We start from the raw sequence: 25,923 nt of genomic DNA on the forward strand, positions 1-25,923 counted from the left end.
ATAAAACTATTAAACTACAAATTGGTGTCAGGTGTGGAGTGAGCTTAACGCGAACAGTTGTGTGTGTGTGTGGCAGTGGCCAACCAAAAAACAAAGACGTGGATATTGCTATACTAGCATAAAGAATATGCAAGTGCACAAAGCGAAAAATACTTAATATTTTGTTTGAAGAAAGACATCAACAAATTGTGTGCAAATTCTTGCTTGACGATAGCTGAATATTGCAAGTGAACAAGTTTTGTTTTGTGTGGTTGAGGCTGAAACGAACGAGTACTGGCGTGGCAGAGGCCGAATAGCGCTAGCGTACAAATCGTGTATTGTGGCAGATGCTGAAAACGTGAACACTTTTTGTTGGTGAAGTACGAGTACTGGCGTGGCAGAGGCCGAATAGCGCTAGTGTACTAATCGTGTATTGCGGCAGATGCTGAAAACGTAAATACTTTTTGTTGGTGAAGTACGAGTACTGGCGTGGCAGAGGCCGAATAGCGCTAGCGTACTAAACGTGTGTTGCCGCAGAGACTGAAAAGCATAAAACAATTGTTGTTGGCGAATATTGCGCTGGTGTGGCGGTGGCCGAATAGCACTAGTGAATATTTGTGTGGAAAAGGCTGAAAGCACAAAAGCAAATTGTTGTTGGTTGAACACTCGCTGTACTTGCGAGATAACTTTCCGTTGATTCAAACATCTTCGTGGAATTGTTGGCATCGTATCATCTACTCGTCGCTAGGCTGTAATACTGGCAGAAGAAGTGTAGCTGAAACATCGAAAAATTCTTATTGGAAAATTGCAACGAAACATCATTTGGCGAAGCAGCGGAATTGAAATTGGACAAGCAGAACTACAGATGAGTACAAGTAGTATAGAAAAGTAGTAAGAGCAAAAGAAATAGAATGAAAATTTGAATTGTAACTGATAGCTAAGTCATTATCTTTCTCATTCTTCATGACATTCTTAAGATGTTGAAAGTTTATTTTGATTGCTTGTAAGCAACAGAAGAAGAAAATTTGAGTGGTGAAATTTTGTATACGAGAGAGCTTTATAAATACTTTGATAGCTGAGGTGAATTGTTAAAGTAGTATAAGCCTTATGTACAATTGCAAATTGCTGTATGATTTAATTAAATTACTTTTATGCGAATAAGACAAATTATTTTATAAGATATTCGGTGTAACTATTTTTACAATACTCTTGATAGCTTTTAAGTGATTTTAAATTGAATTGTAACTGGCTTTGTAAATTCCACGATGGAAAGAAGCGAAATTTTAAAATTGAATGTAAATGATTTGAAAGCCAAATTAATTGCGTTAGGGCTGCCGACTACAGGACGAAAGATGACCTTACAAGACAGACTTTTCGAGCATTATGGCCTGACTATTGAGGCTAACAATGATGATGACGTTGACGAGGGCTCCGAATATGGCGACGCTGGCACTTCACCACCAAGTGAAGTCCATTACCAAACACTTAGTCGTACGCCATTTACTTTGCGCGATATTGAAGACTCATTAACGTCTTTTAGCGGTTCGGGTTCTTTGTCGATCGAGGATTGGTTAGACGAATTTAATGAAAATGCTGAGGCAGTTCATTGGAATCCATTGCAGAAATTTATATACGCTAAACAGCTGCTTAAGGGTGCAGCGAAACTTTTCATACGAAGTCAGCGAGGAATTACTAGTTTTGATATGTTAGCGCAGGCATTGAAATCTGAGTTTGGTATTACAGTGTCGTCCATCGAGGTTCACCGTATGCTACGAAATCGTCGAAAGCGTAACAATGAAGATTATAAAGAGTATCTTTATAGTCTCATGGAGTTGGGTAAGGCAATTAAACTTGACGATATGAGTTTAATTGAATATTTCGTAGAGGGTATTCCTGATTCACGACAAAACAAAATCAACCTTTATCAAGCAAAAACCATACCAGAGTTGAAAGAGCAAATACGTGTCTACGAGAAAGTGCGATCTGGTCGCCAGCAAGTGACCAGCTCAAGCTTAAATCAAACAACTCCCAAATCAGTAACGACAGCTAATCAGGACTCAGAGAAAGGAAAAGTTAAACGATGCTTTAAGTGTGGTAATGTTTCTCATATAGCAAAAGATTGTAATCAGGCACAGCCTAAATGTTTTAAGTGTGGGCAACCAGGACATCGTGCGGCCGATTGTCGAGATAAACAAGCTTCAGTGAAAACCGAGAAAGGTAGTGTAAATACATTGGAAGAGGACCTAGTCCCAAAAGTTAGCGAAATTGGCAGGTGCATTTTCAAGGACTTGACATGCAAGGGTGTAACCTTTTCGGCATTAATCGATACCGGTTGTGACCTTTGTTTAATACGTAACGACATCTTGCTCATGTTGGGAGAAGATATTGAATTGAATAACGATAAGCGTCGGCTAAGAGGTATTAGTGGTAGTATCCTTGATACTGTAGGTAGTTTTACCATTCCAGTTCATGTTGACAATTTGCAACTTGAAGTTACATTCCACGCTGTGCGTGAACGTGATATGCATTACTCAGCAATAGTCGGTAATAGTATACTCAAATATGTAAACTTGATTGTATCGGAAAATTTGGCGGAATTCAAGGCAAAGACGGTTAAAAATGAGGTAGATAGTACATCACAAAGCATTACTACGTTAACAAATTCTGACGTACGCAATAGGGAATTAGTGGACGCAACGAAACAGCAGAAGGTTGATGTGCTAGAAGAATTCAAAGATTTGTGTTGTATAGTGGAAAAATGTGACGTTAGCGAGCCGGAAGTTGACTTGTCACATTTGCAGGTAAACAATATGAATAGGGTCAAAGAATTGATTACCGGTTATAAGCCAAAAAAGACGGGGGAATCTCCAATAGAAATGAAAATTTTATTGACGGATGATATTCCAATTTATGAACGGCCTAGGCGCATGTCATACGCTGACAAAAAAGTCGTCGATGATCAGGTAGCGAAATGGTTGGAAGAGGGGATCGTTCAGCATAGTTCGTCAGAATATGCATCGGCTATTGTGCTAGTGTCTAAAAAGGACGGTAGTAAGCGACTCTGTTGCGACTACAGGCGGTTAAATACTAAGATCGTACGAGATAATTTTCCGATGCCCCTATTAGACGATGTTATTGAAAGATTACAGGGAGCTAAAGTTTTTACGACTCTGGATTTAGCTAACGGGTTTTTCCATGTTCCGGTTGAGAGGAGCTCAAGGAAATACACAGCTTTCGTCACACATAACGATCAGTTTGAATTTTGTTATGTTCCGTTTGGAATCTCAAACTCGCCTGCTGTATTTTCGCGTTTTGTATTTGCTGTTTTAAGAGACATGATCCAGGATGGAACAGTTGTGTGCTACATGGATGACCTCATTATTCCCGCTAAGGATTTGAATGAGGGCGTCCAAAAGCTGGAACGTGTTCTAAATAGAGCGTCGGAGTACAACCTAAAAATAAAGTGGAACAAGTGTAGGATTCTCGTGCGTAGAGTCGACTTTTTAGGGTATATTTTATTCGCTTACCGTGTTTGCTTTTATGTTACAAATTCGTCTGTACAGCTCATGCGGTTCCACGTCTGGTTTATACCTCAATTTCAGAGTCCTTTTTATCTCTGTCCAGTTACCGGGGTTTGGTAGATTTATTACGACATCCTTTGCTTCTCCTTGGATTATCCTATAGTACACTGCTTTTGTTGCTTCGGCTTTGGTTTCTTCGTCTCTTATATTGGACAATATATATTCTACGCCGCTTATGAATGAGTTTATAGTGACATCATCTCTCCCAGTGAATGTAGGTAAATGCGTAATATTTTTTATTATACGCTGTAAATTATTATCGTTGACTGTCTGCCTATGTTGTAAATCTATGTATGCTTGTCTTAACTGTTCTAGTTGTTGCTCTTTCCTGTTGAGTTCTTCTATCAACTCCACATTCGGTATTTGGGTCTGCTCCAGCGCCATCCTTCTTCTTTGATCGAACGTCTGCTGTCTTGTAAGCGAAATTTTGTCAAATTATTACTTTGCTTCACTTCTTTGGTTATGATGTGGTGATAATTCGCCTTTTTATATTTCACTAGGTCGAATTCACTTCACTTCACTTTTATTTTTTTTTTTTTTTTTTATTCCGAAGGTTTTCGTATCACTATCCTTTAAATCTACGGATTAAAAGGACAACCGACTGCGCCAATTTTGTTAGTTACCGCCGAAAACGGTTTTTTTAAAAAAAGAAAACAAATGCTTATTTTTATTACAGCGAAGTGACACTGAAGGAGTGCAGAAACAGACTGACTTTATTGAAAAATATTTCTTAAAATGAAAGTTTACATTTCGTTAGTAACATTTTCAAGTGACAGGAAATAGTATCAAATTACAATGCAGTGAAATACTTATTTCGTTGTTTAAAAAATGCTTATTAAGTACTTTACATTATTTGTTTTTACAATTGTATCAATACCAAGAATTGGTATGGAATTAATTTTATTTTGTTTTCATAACATTTACAAGTGACAGGAAATATATCAAATTACAATTTAGTAAAATACTTATTTCATTGTTTTATTTATTGTAGCAATGAATTCGTCTATATCGTCAGCATTTTTATATGTTGACTTTGGAGTGGCTGTATAATTAACATTGTAAGAAAGTGTATTTGGGTTGGTAGTGTTTAAATATGTAACTCGCGCACACAATCATACGCTAGCAGATATCAAATGTGTGATTGTATGCGTTGGTAAATAAATTGCGCATTATTTTGAGCGGCTCTGATTACATAAAACAAACATTTGTTTTCACATATTATATTGGATGCAGGCCGCCTTAAACGCATAAAATACATACATATGTATGTATGTATTTATTTTTGCGTATTATATTGGACTGCGTAGTCCAATTTCAAAGTGCACACACATTTTTCGCATACTTACTTAACAATTTATATTTGCTGCTTCTGATGATATTGCTGCTGCTGCCATTTACAATTCATTCTGATTTTCAATGCTATAAAAAAAAATGAAGTAATACATATTTGCAAATTATTTGAAAAAAAAATCACATAAAATTCACTTACTTTCATTTTTGTTGTACGAGCACGAATGACATGCGTCTTTCAATCGTTTTTTTACTACCCTTTTTGGGATTTTCTTTTGGCACTATTGATACTCGTTTTCCCCTTCGCACTCTTTCAAATAAATCAAGTAATAAAAGAAACTTTTTTTCATCGCATTTAGGTAAACAAAAAATAACCTGAAAATGTACGTTGGTGTTAATGCATAGAGAAGTCATCAGATGGAATTCAAAATAGCGTTATAGCGTTGTGAGCCGATTTCACCCATATTTCGTACATGTCATCAGGGTGTTAAGGAAATATTATACATATACCGAATTTCATCGAGATATGGTTTTTGGCCCATAAGTGGGCAACGCCACGGCCATTTTCAATTTTTATAGTGGTTAGCCGTGGTTGTCAGGGACATTTTTATGTGTTTATTTATGTATGTATGTACGTATGTTCAATATAGTTTGAAAATAGATATTTAATATTAGTGGACTGTACATGTGTTTAAATGGCACCCATTAGCACCATCGCACATGTTCACTTTTGAACACCCGAATTTATGTATATATTAACTAATATCATGTTACATACTAAACAAGTAAGGAAGAGCTAAGTTCGGGTTCAACCAAACATTTTGTACTCTTCCAACCTTCAAACATGCAAGAATCAAAGCCAGGGAAATAATTTAGTACGTAAAACCAATCATATAGATTTATGTCAGCCGGAATGTCGAAAATCCTGATATTCGTTATATACGAGGTGTGTTCAAAAACAAAAAAGGCAAAAGCCAATTTTTGTTCTTCCACAAATCCGGGCGTTTCTGGCGGATTGCTTCGCGCAAATTGCGCATAACTTGCAGGTAATATTCCTTATTGACCTTTCTTCCCTGTAGCAAGAACTCATGATGCACCACGCCCCTGCAATCGAAGAAAACTGTCAGTTACGATTCGCGAAACTTTTTGAACACACCTGGTAGGGGCTAGACCAAGTTTTCGCTCAACTATCTATTTTAGGCACAAATATGCACAGTTATGAATATAACACACTATCTTATTATCATTGGGATAACTCACACATTGGCCGATATATGCGGTACAAAGTCACCCCGTAGTTCGAAACTAAGTATGTATCTGGGAGCTAAGGGATGTATGGTTCCGATTCAACCCATTTTTGACACACAGACATACCATTATAAGGGATAGATTATCCCTTAATTTAAGTTATACATATCACATATTGACGGAAATTTTCATTCAAAGGTTAACCGCGATCCAAATATAAGTATATTACTTTACCAATGGGCATGAACAGTTTTTATTTCATTTAAACAATTTTTGTCATAAGGTGGCACAAACTAGACACATTATTCGTGCAAAGTTGTCTCCCGTTATAATTAGTTAATTGCTTCTTGATTTGTGTACTAGAAACTGAACGAATCAAATGGAATTTAAAATTGTGCTGCATGGGAAGTAAGCGATATGGGATTTCACCAACCCACGCTTATCGTCAAATTTTCACTTCAGCTCCCATAAAGCTCTTGCATACCATCTCGGTGGTAAAATTTTTTGTCTCTGGCGTATTAAGTTACTGATTTCTTTCGTGTTAAGTAGTGCGGGATGATCCTCCGCTTCCATCTATATTCACACTGTCGATAGAAGTTCTTATGTATATTACGAGTATTTGCGCCCAGCATATTTGGGTTGTTATAGCCTTAGTAGTTTAAGATATATTTACTTTAACCTTATTAGAGGTCGGGGCCACGCCCAATTTTTTGTCCACAAATGTCCCTTGCTACTGCAATTACCTGTACGAAATTACAGTTTTATTTTTTATTTGGATGCGTAGTTATGGTACTTAATATGTTTGCGGTTTTTTGTGGATGAGGCAGCGGATTGATTACGCCCATTTACGACCTCGTAAATTTTTCTGTACTAAGAATCTCGCGTACCAAGTTTTACTCAAGTTGTAGCTTGCACGAATGGACAGACAGACAGTCAACCAGATTTCAACTTTTCTCGTCATCCTGATCATTTATATACATATATATAACTTTGTATCTATTTCGTTTAGTTTCAGAGAACACGTTCAACCGTTAGGTGGACAAAGCTATAATAATCTGTAGCAACTGGTTGCAAGAGTATAGAATTAGTATACTTTTATGTATGCATGCTCATGCGGGAGGTAAAAAATATAAATTTTGCATATAATACTTAAATGTACAAAGGAAAATGGGAGGATAATGTCATGTGTAGAAGTTCACGCAAGTGAGAAAAGTCCTCTGATTGCCATTCACTTTGAAGTGGCCAGAAACGATTCCTTTACATGTGGCTCAAGCCGCTCACAACTTCCGGTCCTAGAACAAGTATCCTCTTGTTAGCCAAGGACGAGCTAAATTGAGAAATAGAAACATCCCGTCTCCAGGGTTGTGCGCTGGTTTTGGGACCCGTCAAGTAAAAAACACCCCCAATGAAAAGGAACAAAAAGTCTGGGAAGAGAAACATCCCTTTTAATGACGACCATGGCAAACGAATTAAGGATTAACATTTGGGGGCATGCACCTGGAATGTCCGGTCCTTTAATTGGGAAGGCTGGTTGATGTCCTCTCTCGATTGAAGGCTGACATCACCGCCGTCAAAGAGTTGTGATAGACGGGACAAAGACTGAGATGAGTAGGTCCTTGAGGCATTTACTACAGTGGTCATTCAGAGGAGGAAAGTTCCTATCAATGAACAACCATTTCTCTTGGACCAGAGAACCAGAAGAATTGGTCACATTGGAAGTGTTGATCCACCTGAAACAAAAAATATTACAAAGAAAAATGAACGTAAAGAAAAGCTTTCAAAACGTCATTCAACATCAATATTTACCAGAAAAGTATCAGCTAGAACACGTGACCATTCAGATCAGCCAGACTTTCATACAGATGACAACAATGTAGGTGCGTCGCACATGGATTCTTCCAAAAACGATGCTGATAATGAATTTTCTCTTCCATCCTCTAAAACCATACAAAACACACTAGTATTAGAACACACAGCTTTAGCTGCCCAAAGATTTGGAGTAAGTGATAGAGCAGCGGCCTTGATTGTTTCATCTGCTTTTCTGGATGCCAAAAAAGCAGGTTTGATAACAGAGGATTAGGCTAGCTTTGTCACTGACAAATGCAAGATTAGTCGGGCAAAAACAGTGTTGGAGTTAAGCTCCAAAACACCGAAAGTATTGACTCTGTATGGGCTGTATTGTGACGGCCGCAAAGACAATACACTGACACAAGTCAGCGAAGGTGAAAAGTACTACCGCGACACTGTCAAAGAGGAACACATTTCTCTTATAGCGGAACCTGGTTGTCATTACTTTGGCCACGTCACCTCTCCTTCCGGGTCAGCTGAGGATGAGACGCAAGCTATATGGCAACATATAGAAGACAATTCAGTTGATGTAGAACATCTAGAAGTTGTCGGTGCTGATGGCACCAACACGAACACCGGTTGGAAAGGTGGAGTCATTCGGAAACTAGATGAAAGAATAGGTAGGCCAGTACAGTGGGTTGTTTGTCTTGTACATTTCAACGAACTTCCATTTCGTGCTCTTTTCGAACACATACATAAATGGTGTCTCAAAGAGTCCAAATACATTCTCTGTCGACATAGGTAAACTGCTCCTCTCAAACCGAGTACTGATGTATGATACGGATGAAGGGGTAAAGCGGTATGCAGTGACTGGTGAAGTACCACAAGAATCGGTGCTAGGCCTCCTCCTATGGAACATCCTCTATGATGGAATCCTTCGACTTCCAACACCGAAGGAAGAGGAATCAATAGAGTATGCGGACGATATAGCGGTGACAATTGTGGCAAAAGAACTGCACTAAATCGAGGATTTATGCAACAATATTGCACAAAAAATTAAAAGATGGCTAACAACAGCGAAGCTTCAACTGGCAGGACAGAAAACTGATACAGTGCTCATATCTAGCAAGAAGAAAGTGGAAGTCGTCACCTTGGATATTGACGGTCATAAAAAAACGTCATATAGGCTGGTTAGTGAACAACGCAGAATCGTGGGTCGTGTCAGCTGGGACGACCTATCTTATGGGCGCGCAATGTAACTGAACAGTGAAAAACGCTACTCCCTTCTCTCTGACGTGACGTTGACGTGAGAATCTGCGACATTTGGATTTTTGCCGTCGCAAACGTCTCAGCTGATTGCTCTCTCACAACGCAGGGTTGCCAATATCGATATACTGCAGTAATTATCAACTTTTATAATTCAGTTTGTTCAATATGTTTGAAATTTTCTTAAAATAACTCAAAATCAGAGTCGAATGCTATTATTTAAAAATATATAAACTATTTTTAATAGTTTGTTTTCATTTTTGATATTTTATATTGTAAAAAATTGTAATTGAAAACAAAGATGTGCTCAAAACTGTATATGCGCATTGAGCAATGTAGTAGGGGAGCCCAAGAGGGGATTTTTGCAGTTACTTAAGCGTGTCAGAAAACTATATGGGGAGAAACATTGCACCTTTTTATGTACCCCTACCAAATATGAGCCCTTAATATGGAGGCGTGCGTTGGGGGGGATTCGTCAGATTAGAGAAAAAAAATCGATCCTTCGGGAAACTCGAGCGCGTCAGATTAAGAAATGATATGTTAAACGCATGAAGACGAGTGTATATTTCAATATTCTGACAGTTTGAGGGTGGCTCAGAAAAATAGCAGGGTGACAAATCTGTAAAAAAAAACGTCACCTTGAAATACTCGAGCGCGATAGATTTTTTTTTCATTTTAAAGGTAATTCTGTCAGAATCACGAAAATCATATAATCTGACAATTTCCGTGGGGCGATACAGGTAAAATCGTCGATAAAAGGTCCGCTTTTAATTCGTTTTTTTTTTTGCTAACAAAGTCGTCGCCAAAGCAACGGGTAAGTGCCGCTATTTTTTTTTTATAATCAATCTTTCTAACATCCATTGTAAAAATGAGTGACGTTAGTGTAAAATGTGTTTTCTGTGGCGAAGAAATTTGTGGAAAAAACTTTAAATAAATGCATAACTGTTTTGGAGTATCGCAAAGCGAAGCCGCTTGTCAGGAAATCGAGCAACGTTTATGCTACTGTTGAACTGTCAGAAGAAACCTCATTGAACGATGGCTATCATACCCAGTGTTATAAGCTTTTTACAGCACTTAAAATACCATCTGATTTTGGAAGACAAATTCAAATTGGTACAGAAAGTGAGCAGGCACGTGTTAATGTACCAGAACTTTCTGGAGAGAGTCTAAAGATATCTACTCCTAGCACTTTCATAATAGGGGTAGTAGATTATTTATTATTTACTGCGAACGAAATATATTGCGTGTTTGTGGAGGAACGCGCACAATCGTATTCTCACGGAGTTGTCGCCAACAGATTACGGATGGAAAAACGTGGGTGGAAAGTTGGAGCCGACTTGGTTTGTTGGAAACCAACTTCCTGAAGCGTACGAGGACATCGTCATAACACCTAATATTTTAGGAGATACTTCTGATGCAGGTAAGATTTTTTTGAAGACTATACTGTCATAAAAGAAGTAAAAAATTGTAAATTCAAATTTTTTCTTGGTTACAGAAATGCAAAATGACGAGGAAGCTCAAGAAGTGGAAACCAAATTCGACGATGACTCGAATGACGAAAATTGACATATTTTTTTTGTATTTTATTTTTTCTATTTTCACATTAATAAATTATTAAATTTTCTGTACATATATATGTAAACAGAATTCTTCCACTTTTAAATCGTCAGATTAACGATATGCCTCTATATAATTGTCAGATTATCTTTTGGGAAGACTCTGGCATCAAGTTCATCCTACTGTATAAAAATCTGACGCGCTCGAGTATCTCAAGGTCACCTTTTTTTTTTACAAGTTTTAAAATCAATAAATGAATTTTGTCCACGTCGAAATTGTCAGAATATTAAATGTACACTTTTTAGAGTTCATTAACATTCGCTTAGAAAATCTGACGCGCTCGAGTAACTTATTTTTTTTTTTTTTTTTTACGTGTCATTACGGCCTTCAACCCCGATTTGATTGTCAGATTAATATATATCGACTATCAGAAACACAATGCGCGTATATACCATAAATGACTGACGCGCTTGAGTATTTTCATGTGACATTTTTTTTACATTTTTGACAACAATTTCCCGCTCTTCTCCCCACTAAAATGGCAAACTTCACCTAGACTTTCTTATTTTTTAAACGTTATCTTGACAATCTAGTAAGTCTCCATGACGCTCCAGTAACTGCAAATTTAGCACTCCGGGCTCCCCTACTAATGGGAACAATGTTCAAATGTAAACAAGCGCCATTAAAACAAACGTCAAATGAAACATTTATTGGATTGATTGTAAAACTAAAATACGTGTGTGCAAATCAATAAAAACTATGGAAGACGAAAAGTTAATAGCTCTAGTTGAGGCTAGAAGTGAATTATTTAATAAGAGCAGTCCATTTTACAAGCTGCATTCTCGGAAAGATGCTTTGTGGGCTGAAATAGGAAGGGAGTTAAACGCAAGTGGTAAGTTGCTATGCTATTTACAACCGTTTATGTTTTTAATAATAATTAATTATTTTTATAAAGGAGAAATGTGTCGCCGAAGATGGCTGACACTTTGCGACCGGTATGGGAGGGAAGTACGGAAGGCTAACGCCCCCAGCAGCGGCGGGATGGAGGGCCAAAGACAGTGGTATTTGTTAGACGCGATGAAGTTTATTCAGCCACACATTGTACCACGGCCGTAAGTTTTAGTATATTAATTGAATATACATACTTATATTTGAAAAAGTATTAATAAAAACTTAAATTTACAGGATTAGATTCTCACAAAATATTTGTGAAATCGAACAGAGTCAGTTGCCGATTGCAACTGAAGACAGTGGATTGCAGCCATATGTCCATGTGCAGGAGGTGGAAGTGCCATCACCGCTATGGCCCAAACCACTAGTAATATCGCCGCCGTCGCCATCGCCACCTGTCGCCGTGCCCCCATCCCCGACTCCTTCCTCATCCACCTCGCTTCCCTCACCATCCTGCTCTACGCAGGTGGCTACCCAAAAGGGCAGAAAGCGAGGTCAATCTGGGCCAACTAACAGCGAGGTTGACGAGAAGATGATGGAAGCCATTGACAATTTTAAAAAGAGATGGTCAACGCAAGCCACCATGCAGGTCCAACAACAACAACAATCAACAAGTCCGGCTGTGCAATCGTTTAGCACTTTAGCCGTGTCCATTTTAAACAAAATGGATGAGGCAAAACAAGTTAGGGCTATTGAAAAAATGTTGGAGGCTGCGTTTGCAGTGCAGAGAGGAGAATGATTTTCAATAAAACATTAAGTTAATTTAATAGTATACATATGTATATAAATGATTTTTTTATTTTTAAATTATTATTTTACTTTTTTTACATACATATATGTTGTTCATTAATTCTTATGGAAATAATAATTCTTATGTAAATAAAAAATGAAATGATCTCATGAACTAAAAAAAAATGGTTTTTATTTTTAATAAGGTCCTCCAGGAGCATATGGTCCTCCTGTAATAGAGTCTAAATTGTTCTGGAATGGTACAGATCCTTCATTTATAAAATAGTTAGCAAGTCTCTCCCGTAGGTTAAACGCAGTTGAAGGACCTCTACGCACCGAAGTTCGCATTGGTCGTAAAGAGTTGTTTTCAGTTTCCCGGCGCCACTCACCGGCATGAACAATGTTATGTCATTCCACTCGATCTACATAGTTCTCCGGACAATACCAGCGATTGTGATCATTAAACATTATAAAATTGTGTAAGGCTATGCAAGCCAATACAATTTTTTCACAATTTTCTGGATTACATTCAATCGTTGTTTTCAAAATTCTCCACCGAGCAGTCAACATACCAAAGGAATTTTCTATGACTCTACGAGCGCGTGACAATCGATAATTGAAAATACGTTTCGTGTATGTTAGATTAGCTCCAGGAAATGGCGCATTAAATTATTTCGTAATGGGAATGCGGCATCTCCAACGAAAAAGTAAGGAAAAGGTTCCGGTGACACGTCAGACAGTGGCACAGGTGGTGGCAAAGGCAGAGTGTTTTGTATTAATGCATGGCCAAATGGAGTAAGTCGAAAGATTCCTGCATAAATAATAACAGAAATGCATTATACTATAATGTTAATCAATTTAATATACGGTACCTCCGTCACTTTGACTTCCATAACTGCCAATACTAACTGCTGTGAACGTATATTTCGCATCACATACAGCCATCAAAACGATGCTAAAGAAGTTTTTATAATTGTAAAACATCGAATTGGAATTGGCCGGGCACTTAATTGCAACGTGCTTACCATCAATTGCACCGACACAATTCGGAATGTTCCACATATTATAAAAATCTTTTGCAATGTCCTTGTATTGAGACTCTGTTGGCTCGCTTACATAAATTGGGGAAAGTAGCTGCCAGATTACTTCACACGTCTCTAATATGATTTCGCGTACTGTTGACTTTCCCAACTTATAGCTCCATGCAATGCGCTGCACCGACAGGCCTTGTGACAAATAGTTAACAATTGTAAGAGAAGTAAATATCGCTCATTTGCTGCAAGACCGGCATAAGTCAAAAAAATCGATTCGCCAGAAAACGCGTTTAAAGTTTTCAACTTACTACAACCTTACACGGTGACTCCAACCTTACACCTCTTCTCAAGCGGAGCATATTAGAGGTATTCATATGAATTTTTCACTCAACATGAAGTATGATATAACGAACAATTCTGCAGCATTAACTCCAAAATCACGTTTTTTGAATTATGCCGGTCTTGCAGCAAATGAGCGATATGTATATACATGCATACGTATATTAATTCGCAAAACACAACAAATCAACTTACAGTAATACCAACGAGAGCCTTTCCTCGGGTCCAATCCGCTGCCTTGGCTTCTTCAAGGATTTCGATATCAAATTCAGAAGCAAATTATAAACGTCCGGCGGCATCCTTGTATGCAAAAAAAGTTGTTCTGGTTCCCTGTTTTTCATTACCAGAAAAGTTTTTATCTGGTAACCGCAAACGCCCCAGTTTTGATTGATTGGGCGAATTTTGTACCTTCTCTTTCGTTTTTTGTTTTTATACTGTTTATATAAACTATATAAAGAGTATAATTCGCACAATTCTAAAAACATTTGATCACTATTGTCCACTTCCATGTTGCTGCTGACACAATTTTTAGAATTGTATGAAATGTCAAACAAATGAAATGTAAACAAAAGAGAACAGCTGATTTCTGCGTTTTTACCACGTTTTTGACTGTGCACACATTTTGCCGATAAGGAAGGAAAAGGAAGGAAGGGAGTAGCGTTTTTCAGTGGCTAGCCTTTTAATATGAATAATACTCCTGTTGTTTCATAATTTGTAATATAATGCAAAAATATAAAACTATGTACAAAATGTAATAAACGAAGTAATTTTATACATTATTTTATTTAAATAAAAAATATATAAAGAAAATTTTTCAAAATACCGCCCTAAAATTCACAGCGGAGAGTACCTCCACTGGCTTATTTAACAGCTTAATTATATCAATTTTATGAACAGTGCACGGTTAATAATTAAAAACGATTTATTACTCAGGTAATAATTAAAAAGAAAGGAGTAATGCATGTAAACACATTTATTTCATTTTCAACTTATTCTTCGGATTATATGAAAAATTTGTTAATTATTTTTAGCTGCAGTCGTCTAGAATCAATACTTTAAACTTTCAAGATGGAACAGATGAGAAGTTACGACAAGCAAATACATTTGTCGAAACACTCAGTGATGAACAAATTATATATAGAACTTTTGATCATCCCGTAGGAAATGTGCAAAATATACCTTACGGCGTTAAATACTGTATACAAGGATATTTTCTTCCTTCTTCAGGAACAATGTATGAATTCGTTAGTTATCATCCATTGATGCAATATTATGGATTCACTCCGGACGTAAGTAAATATTTAGATATTCTATCAAATTTAAAAATTTTTGTAATTTTTATGTAATGCTACTACTTTTAATACACATCCATGTAGAGTATTAATCATATATACATATGTACGTAACTAAATGAGCTTATGCAACAAGGTGGATGTTATACAATATTTAACATTATTAAATTATACACTGCACATTTGTAGGCCACGTATGCCATTAGATCTATTAAAAGTTCAGTCTGTTTTAAAAATTAAATAATAATAAATTTTTAACAAAGTAAAAGTATTTGCTTTCGCACAAGCGAACAAACGTTCGGCCATTGATCAATAGTAACACGTTGCGAAAAACATTTTCAAAATAAGTTCTTAAGTTTTTTGAAAAGCTAAAAGATTTCATATCGCTCATTTGCTGCAAGACCGGCATAAGTCAAAAAAATCGATTCGCCAGAAAACGCGTTTAAAGTTTTCAACTTACTCCAACCTTACACGGAAAACAGGAAATATATTCTCTTCTCAAGCGGAGCATATAAGAGGTATTCATATGAATTTTTCACTCAACATGAAGTATGATATAACGAACAATTCTGCAGCATTAACTCAAAAATCACGTTTTTTGATTTATGCCGGTCTTGCAGCAAATGAGCGATATGTTTGTAAAGCAATCACCGTAATACGATTTTGTTTAGCTCTGCACTCCTTTGACACTACGCAAAACTTTTTATACTCTCGAAATTTTAAAAGATCAAAGGTGGGGAAATACTTTTAGGTGTTGCAAAACTGTTTTTTTAAATAAGTAAGGACGGGCTGATTTCGGGAGCAACCGAACATTTTAAACTCTTACAACTTGCAAGGATCAAAGCCTTTCTTTGGAAAATATTATTATATTAAACATATATTATATTAAGTAAGTAAGGTCTAAGTTCGGCAATGCAAAGAATCAATCTAGGGAAGTACCTGCAAGTCTTAGCAATATCTTACCATACATTTAAAACTGCTGCGAACAAGTTTAGCATCCATTAAATAACGACCTTTGTTTGATTCGCGTCATCGGAAACGATAATAACATCATTTTAAAATGATGAAAAAAGGATTGTTGTTAAAAGTGTAAGGTCGCAGCTAAGTTTGTTCCTCTTTTTTTTTTAATTTATCTGCAATCCAGGCTGTAGAAATTCCCTGGCAGATTCAACGGAGGTCCTTATATCGCTGACACCACGTGGCGCATCAATTTAATTGAAATTATTTACATCACTATCTAAAAACCATAATTAATTAATCGCATAAGCATTAGGAAATTTTAGAACAATAACAAAAAATAATACCAAAATAAAAAACTCTCAATTAATTTTCGCGCAAAAAAATTCTCCTCCGCACAATTAAAGTGGTTATCAGCTGTTTCTGTCGCACGACAAACCAGCTGTCTACGCAGAGTTGTAGGTGGTCAGGGACACTACATTATCTGCAGGTACAGTCGGTAAAGCAGTTGGTAAGGCAGTTTCTTGTACTTAATGTAATCACAATTTAATAAGATCGCTATGGACATACAAACCCCGCCTCTTGGTGAGGGACACAATGTAACCAAATACATAGGTATGCTGCTCGAACACATTACGAAAATAGAGACATTAAGCAATGAATTAAAAAATTAAAATGCGACACCTAAACTCCAAAATGAAAACTTGAGGAAATCGCTAAACAAATATACTAACGAAACGTCTTCTTCTCCATCAAAATCGACCTTTGTAGCAGAAACAGACGAAGAAGAGCTGGAAAACGAAACAAATTGAATATTAAAAAAGAAAAAAAAGAGGGAAAGTAAAAAACATAAAGCAGATTCATCACCGGATGTAACGATGAAGTCTCCGAGTCCGGAAAACTCAGCAGAGGGTAAAAAAACTATAAAAATAAGTCATCGCCCTCCGCCAATTATTATATCACAGAATTTTAATCAACCTTTTAAAGTTTACATACACCTAGTTCTATAAAATTACGACGCGTTTATTTGTTTTAAAATGAATACATTTTGTGATTTTTTTCCATCCATATCAAAATATGTATATTTAACATTAAATATAGCATATCAAAAAATTTTTTTTTTATACACAAATAAAAAAAATTAATGCTAAAGCTTAAAATGCGCCTAATTCATATCAAGAAAGTTTACGTACACCAATGATTATTTATTTGAGTGAAAAGAAATTACAATAGTTTTAGCGGTTTTTGGCCTACAATTTGTTGCTATTATTGTCCTTAGACATCGATGTATGCTCTTCACTCAATTTCTAGTATTATTTCCGGATATTTTGACCTACTAAGTCCATGATCCGGCTTTTTGGCCTTATTTTGATGAAATTCGATGTTTTCGAATACGATTTTCCAAAAAGTTCCAGATATTTTGAATAGGATTAATGTATGGTGACTTCCGGACCTATGAAGTTATTTTTAATTCCATAACAACCCTGTACGTACGAGATGAGACGGGTGTTTTAGGTCGTTATCGTGTTATAAATAGAGGTGGCTGCTATTAACAGCCGATTTAAGCACACTTAAAATTTAAATTTTTTCCTTAAAATGTTCAGATACACATGCTTTTCCATTTTTTTACTAAAAAAATCCAAATGTTCAACTCCAGATGAAGCCACATAACCCCAAACCATAACATGACTCCTATCGTGGCAATACATTTTTTCCTTGCGGATCTTCATTGATCTTTCTCCACATTTTTCGTGATCTTGTTGAACTAAATATATTAAATTTTGATTCGTCGGTGAACACAATTTTGTCCCAAAATCGAAAGGGTTTGTTAAAATATGGTTTAGCAACCGCCGACCTCTTCTTTTTATTAACCTTACCTATGTATGGCTTACGACGAGCGATTCATCTATGATAACCAGCACTTATCAACACATTCCCTACTGTTTGGGGATTTATCAGATAGTTCAGACTACTCACAAAGTAATTAAATGAATCGCAAATTTCTTGGTACTCATACGAGGACAAGCAATCGCGTGATATACGCGTAATGATAAAAGATCTTCATCACTCATGTGAGCCTGAAAGCATTGTCACAGATCTTCAGAAGCAGGGTTTTAAAGTTTCGAAGGTCATAAATAAACTTCAATATAAAACAAAAAATCCATTAAATATGTTTATTGTATGCTTCGAATCAACAGAGAACATCAAGAAAATTTACGAAATTAAACATATTTTAAATTCTGTCGTCAAACTCGAGACCATCAAGCCATCGAATCTTGTACCGCAATGTAAGTCGTGTCAGGCGTTCGGTCACACCAGAAATTATTGTTGTAAACCACCAAGGTATGTGAAGTGCGCCGGAAATCATTCTACAACTCAAAAAAATTAGAAACGCGACCGAAAAAAATAAAGAGCATAACCAACAACCAAAACGCCTAAGTACAATTGCTTCTCAACTTAGCAAAGAATTAGAGACATTACTCCGTGTTGCAAAAATTGATATTTGTCTTATATCAGAAACCTATTTTACAAATGAGATTTTCATCAAATTCAAAAACTACAAGACGTATTGCTCGAACCACCTAAATAACAATGCGAGAGGGGGGAGTGCCATAATTATCAGAGATAATATTCCCCACTACGAAGAAATTAATACAAGTATCCCAGAATTTCAAACCACGACCATTTCGGTTGAAACCAGTTTCGGAAAAATAAATATTACCGCAATATATAGCCCACCTAGACACAATATTAAAATGGATTTGTACACAGAACTTATACTAAAACACCACGGGAAGTTCATCATGGGAAGTGATTTTAACTCAAAACACTCCCAATGGCGTGGGTTCAAGAGTTACGACACCGAAGGGGAGAGAGCTATTTAAAGCTGCTATATCCCTGGATCCGACTTCATGTCTACTGGCAAGCCGACTTACTGGCCTTCCGACACAAGAAAATTACCTGACTTGATCGACTTTTTCATCACTCGACAAATATCCAAGACCTATATTACCATGGAAAATGGATTGGACTTAAATTCGGACCACTCGCCAGTATATCTAACCCTAAATGGTCATCTAAAAGAAATCGACATACCACCTTATCTCTCTAATAGACTTACGGATTGGGAGTATTTCAAAGTAATGCTCGACAGAAATATTGATGTTAAAATAAATATAACAACTCAAGATATTTTAGAAGATGAAGTTCATATATTCACGAAAACTATTCAAGAATCGGCTTGGAAAAGTACTCCTGTTCCGAAAAAAAAAACGTTTATACTAAATATCCATTACACATTTAAGATCTCATAAAAAAAAACAGAAAATTACGTAAAAAATGGCAAATAACGCGTTTTCCTTAATACAAAGCAGAATTGAACAATTTAACCAAGGTTCTCAGTACCAAAATAAAGATATTAACGAATCAAAATATTTCTAATTATATTGAGAAATTAACGCCAAACAAAAATTCCGATTATTCCCTTTGGAAAGCAGTAAAAAATGCAAGAAAACCAATATTGTCTAATACGAGTACACCCCTCAGAAAGCCAAACGGATCCTGGGCCAAAATCGCCGAAGAACGAAAATGTTTAGTCCCTCTGCGACCCATGGAACTTTATCGCAGCTGGAAGGATCACAATACGTAGAAGAACTCCTACGAGCATCAATTAAAGAAGTGAAAAATATCATTAAAGCTAGATTTAAGCCAAAAAACGCTCCCGGCTTTGACTTGTTGACTGCTGATGTAATAAAAAAATTTAACGCGAAAAGCATTAGAAAAACTTACATCGATAATAAACGCTTGCTTAGATCTCAGTTACGTCCCATTGTCATGGAAGGGATCTGAAATCATTATGGTACAAAAACCTGGAAAAAGCGCCTAGAAGGCCTCGTCATATCGTCCAATCTCACTGTTGCCTATTTTGTCCAAAATACTTGAAGCTGTAATTGTAAGAAGACTTCAGAAAATAATTGAAGAGAACGGCCTTATACCAACTCATCAATATGGATTTAGATCGCACCATTCCACAATCGATCAAGTTCATCGAATAACAGATGTGATAGAAAATGCGATGAAAAAAAAGAAAATTGCACAGCTGTTTTTTGATGTATCTCAGGCGTTCGATAGAGTATGGCACCATGGCTTACTTTATAAATTAAGACGTCTTTTTCCACAACATCTAACTGAGCTACTTGCCTCCTACCTGAGCAGCCGCTACTTCCGAATCAAACAGGGACAATCGTATACTACGTTACAGCCAATAAGAACGGGTGTACCCCAAGGAAGTGTCCTGGGACCTCTTCTATACATTCTATTTACTAGAGATGTGCCTACGCCGCCAAACTGCACAATCGCCATATTCGCAGATGATACCTGCACAATTACTACCGGTAAAAATCAATCCGAGTCGTCGAGCAAAATGCAGTCTTCAATCAACCAAATTGCAGAATGGACACAAAAATGGAGCATTACTCTAAACGAGTTGAAGTCTATTAATATAAACTTCACTAACAAAAGTGCTACGTATATGCTCTCATATATATATATCGGTAATGAAGTAATCCCGTACTCCACCTCAGCGGAATATTTTGGTTGGACGTTGGATGCAAAATTAAAGTGGAGGGAGCACATACAAAGGAAAGTTGCAGAACTAAAACTAAGATATAACGAAATAAACTGGTTAATCGGCAGGAAATCGCCATTAACTACCTTAAATAAAATCCTAATTTACAACTAAACGTTAAAGCCCATTTGGACATACGGAATTTAACTATGCGGATGCGCTGCACCGTTATATGTATATAGACGCGGTGCAAAGATTCCAAAACAAAGTTCTGCGAAAAATTGTAAATGCCCCGTGGTACATACGCAATTCAGATCTACATCGTGATCTCCGCATAAAAACGGTTCGGGAAGTCATTCACGAAACGGCATCTAAACATGCTACAAGGTTACAAAATCACGTAAACGCTTAAGCCCGACAACTAGGAGAAACTCGAAATAGCAGGCGCAAACTGAAAAGAACAACGTTTCATGACCTTTTATGCAAATAACAAATATAATAATATTTAGTATTTTAATACAAAGTTTAATTTTTGAATAAAGTTTTTTATAGAGCTTTTATTGTTGTACCTTATAAATTATGAAAAATATTGCTTGTTAGTTTAAGTTAGTCACTAGTTGCAATTTGAATAAAATGTAAAACCTGCTACGTTTCAATAAAAAAAAGAAAACTTTAAAATGATGAGTCTAAATTTTTACTATACATACATGTCTATTTTCTTATAGCCTTGAGTGACGGCAGCGTTAATTCCGTTAAACTGCGCACTTAATCAGATCTAAATCTGTACGTGACAGACGGCAACTATGCGAGTTCGGAACTCAATGAAAATGGATAACTAGAAGATAAACATTGCGGTTGTTAGCTGACCAATTTTCACAAAATCATTTCTTAGATATTTTTCACGATCTGTTTGTTTAAATAATAACACTTTGTATAATTTTTTGTTAAACAATTGAAATTTTTCACGTGTTCTTCACGCTATAAAAAAACTGAAAAGTATGTGACACAACGCGGAACATATTCGCTTTTAAAACGCATGACCATCGTTGTGCAGTGCGGCGCATCTGTGCCACAAGAAAAGCATAAGCGCACGATAGATGTGCCTTACGTTTTAAAAGCGGTAGAGGGACAAACAATTCTATATCTTTGGAATGGCATGAGAAAAATTTTTTGCAGATTATTAAAGGTGAATATTTCAACGTCAAGAACAGATGACATGACACATAAAAAATTTTAATTATTTAACAAAAATTAATGTAAAATATTATTACTTAAACAAATGGATCGTGAAAAAATATCTACAATATAGCACGAGCATTTTTCTTAGACTTCACAAAATTTTTTCGATTTATCTCCAGTAGTTTCTGAGAAAATAATTTTACAATTTTATCGTGCTCTAAATTTTAACCTTCAATAACTTTAACAAAAAAAAGTTTTTCTTTTTAGTAAAAAAGAACAATATTGATGTAAATTGTGGCGAAAAAATTTTAATTTATCCGTTTCAAACAGAATGACTTAATTATGTAAACACACTTTTATTGGCAATAAATGGAAAATTCATTTAAACTCTCCCAAACGAAAATACTTGAATGCGCTATAAATCGGTGGCGTTCCTAGAATAACGGAACTTTTTGCTCGCGCAATATTAGGGATGTTGCATAAAGAAATATACCTTGTTTTTTTACATGTTGTAAAAAAGTACTGAATGACTTAATTATATGAGCACAAGTGTATATCACAGGGTATGCGTCTAGTCCCCTTCATAATGAACTGCTAATTTTCAAAATCGGTGATTTTGGTAAATTTTAACGAACCACTTGACGTGGTTTGACCCAGGTGCAACAAGTTTCATGACAGCAATTGCTGCATATGATATTTTTAAAGCCCACGAGGCAGCTCAAAGCATTACTAAGCTGTCCTGATAATTCGTAACATGACAAGGGGATCGGCTTATGCAGTTTTAGCATCTTTCAATTTTGACGCTATCGTTAGCCATCTAGTTTTCACATATTTGGACAAGCGACCATTACATCTTCTTGAGCAGGCCGATGTCCGTTCTCTAGGCTCCGTCAAAATACCATTTTTCAGCGACAGATAGTTTGAAATAAAGTCTTGCACAACTTAAATTCACCATAACAAAATCCCCAAAACTATAAAAATCAAGAACAAGAGGTCTGTAAATTCTCAAATAATGTCGGATTTCAGATAACAGAGAGTAAATCAATTGACACAAGAAAAAAACAAAGCTTCTTAGTACGAAAGGCAATATGATCAAGCCGCTTATGGTACAGCGGATAGTAGCAGGAGATCAGTGAAGTTCTTAATCTAAACTGGAGTGTCTAAATGTTATATAAAACCAAACGCAGGTCTTTTAGACTCTGTCTTCGTACAAAATTTGTTTGTACTCACATCAATTCATGGTTTTAATAAAAATCGAAAACAAAACCTTCATCTATATGTTTGACACCAATAACGCATTTTCCACCTACCCACACTCACGACTTTTGATGGCATAATAGGACTCGACCTACTGACACAGGCATGAGCAACTATTGACCTTATGTCAGAATTGATTCACCTTAATGGTGGATCTAAAGCTTTGAAGTTTCCCAAATGTGCTCGAGTTATTTTCAACAAAATGAAGACAACGAAGTTCCACTTAATGTTCGCACGGACTTTCTACAAATTATGACAAGGCATGTGAAGGCGTTTACCAAAGCGAATAAATTACTTCCGTTCAGCACCAATGTGGTCGCCACCATCCGCCCAAAGTACAATGAGCCTGTTTACTCTAAGATGTACCCATTCCTCATGAGAGCCCCTGATTTTGTAAATACAGAACTTACTAAAAAATGGCATTATTCGGCCGTCTAGGTCTTTTTATAACAACCCCACATGGGTTCTTTCCAAAAATAAATGGTTGGTAGTGGATTTCAGGAAGTTAAAATACAAGATTATCGCGGATAAATACCCAATGCCGAGAATTAGTACGATATTATAAACCATGGAAAGGTCAAATATTTCATTACTCTTGACTTAAAGTCCCGGTATCATGAGATTATTTTAGCAGAAAAAGCTAGAAAACATATTTTTCAGTAAACGTAGAAAAGTATGAGTTCTGCCGTTTGCCTTTTGGTGCTAGAGGCATCTTTCAGCGTGCCAAAGATCATATTATACGAAATATGATCAGGAAAACTAGCTATGTCGGTCAAGTATTTAAGAGCTTTTACGACGCCAATATGAGAGCGCCCAATGAAAAATTTAGTTTTTTAAGACAAGTGTAGAGTTCTTGGGCTTTGTCGTGACAAAATAGGGTACAATAACTAGTCCAGATAACGTTAAGGCTATTAGAGATTTCGGGCAAAAAAGTTACTTGTTAGAATTAAGATCATTCATATGTCTTGCAAGTACTATACATATATACCTTACAACCTTTAACAAAACGTATTAAAATGCGAAAGTGAAGGATCAGCAAATTCCGTTCGAAAAATATTTCAGTATCCTTTGACAAAATTCGGAAGTCTTGGTTGGACAAACTCAGGAATATCCTGTTCAAAACCATTTGATTTAACTACTGATGTTTCCTCGATTGCCATAGGCGCGGTACTATCTCAAAGAAAAAGACCCATAACAATGATTTCGAGAACGTTAAAGGATGGAGAGGTAAACGAAAGAGAACTCTTAGCCATCGTTTAGGTCCTAGACTTCGTACGACATTAGTTTTACGATAGAGTGACATAAGAAATTACATAAATCCCCAGCTTCTTGTCTTTGCTCAGATCAAAACTCTAACTCAAAAACAAGTAAGGAAGGCCTCCATTCGGGTGCAACCAAACATATTATACTCTTCCAACTTTCAAGAATCAAAGCCAGGGAAATACTTTAAGGTGTAAACACGCTCTCTCATTTTCATTGGGATAACTCACCTATTGCCCGATATACATAGTAAATACGGTACAAAGTCACCCCGAAGTTCGAAAATGTTATATTAACTCATTTTTGACATACAGACATAGCATTATCAGAGAAGGTTTATCCCAAAATTTTAGTTATATATATCATACATTGATCGATACTTTCGATCAAAAGCCAATTATAGGTACTGGGATCAAAATATTCGGTACCTTTTGATCATAACGTGTCATACACTAAAGGCATTAATCGTGCAAAGTTTAATCCTGTTATACTAGCTGCTTCTTGGTTTGTGTACTGGAAAGTAAAAGAATTTAGTGGAATTTAAAACTGTTCTATGTAGAAAGTAGGCGTAGCCCGATTACTCTCATTTTCACAACATTAATATCGGTATTCTGCGTGAGACGATTGTCTCATGTCTCTAATAGTGACTATAGTAATTTAGTGATTCTGTTAGTCAGGAGTCTCATTTTGGTATTCTGGCAAATAGAGTATACTACTTTACAGTATACTACTATACTGTAATTGCCAGAATACCAAAATGAGACTCCTGACTAACAGAATCACTAAATTACTATAGTCACTATTAGAGACATGAGACAATCGTCTCACGCAGAATACCGACATAAATCGGTTCCACAGATATGGGATTTTACCAAAAAGTAGGCGGTGCCTCGTCCATCGTCCAATTTTTACATCGGCCCCTATAAAGCCTTGTCGTACGGCATTTAGTTATTGATTTATCGCGCTTTTAGTAGTTTTGAATAGTAGGTACCGTTATATGAGGAGTGAAAGGTGTTTCATTCCATTTCATCCATTTTCACAATATAGGTAGGAGTCGTTATCATATTCGTAAAGAGTGAATTTGGTTGTTGTGGCTTTAGTGGTTTAGGAGATATATACATTAAACTTATAGAAGGGCGGAGCCACGCCCACTTTTTAAAATTTTTTTTTCCGCAGCTTGTGACGGACGGACGGACAGACAGTCACCGGATTTCGACTTTTCTCGTCATCCTTATCATTTATATTTATGTAACCCTATATCTATCTCGATTAGTTTTCGGAGATACGTACAACCGTTAGGTGAACAAAACTATAAAACTCTGTAGCAACTGGTTGCAAGAGAATTTTAATTTTTAAATTACTTTAATTTTAAAATTATGGATAAAGTCTTATTATTTTTTGCTCATGGAATATGTAGTATTTGGGAGCTGCACCAATTTCTTAAAATTTCGGCATTGAACTACAGTGTATCCAGAGTTACACGTTACCTTAATTTTGTTAAACTATGTTACAAATAACATACCGATATTTGGTATACCATATAAAGGCAACCAGAAGTTTGAAAATATTATATTAGGTATATAGAAGATAAAAACAGTACTGACTATGATTTTAATTGTTTGTGGCATTACTAAAGATTATAAACAGAA

At 36.2% G+C, this 25,923-nt stretch overlaps 1 long non-coding RNA gene across 3 annotated transcripts in view; it reads left to right on the forward strand.

Moving 5' to 3' along the window:
* LOC105233304 (uncharacterized) overlaps nt 1–25,923 on the forward strand; it is a 1,563,509-nt gene that overhangs the window by 1,517,273 nt on the left and 20,313 nt on the right. For all 3 annotated transcript variants that reach the window (XR_007421867.1, XR_007421866.1, XR_007421868.1), the window contains one exon: nt 14,794–15,051. This is a non-coding gene — a long non-coding RNA (uncharacterized LOC105233304). The remainder of the gene's footprint in view (nt 1–14,793; nt 15,052–25,923) is intronic.

The sequence above is a fragment of the Bactrocera dorsalis genome, chromosome 2, assembly GCF_023373825.1.
Source record: "Bactrocera dorsalis isolate Fly_Bdor chromosome 2, ASM2337382v1, whole genome shotgun sequence".
Lineage (NCBI taxonomy): Eukaryota > Metazoa > Arthropoda > Insecta > Diptera > Tephritidae > Bactrocera > Bactrocera dorsalis.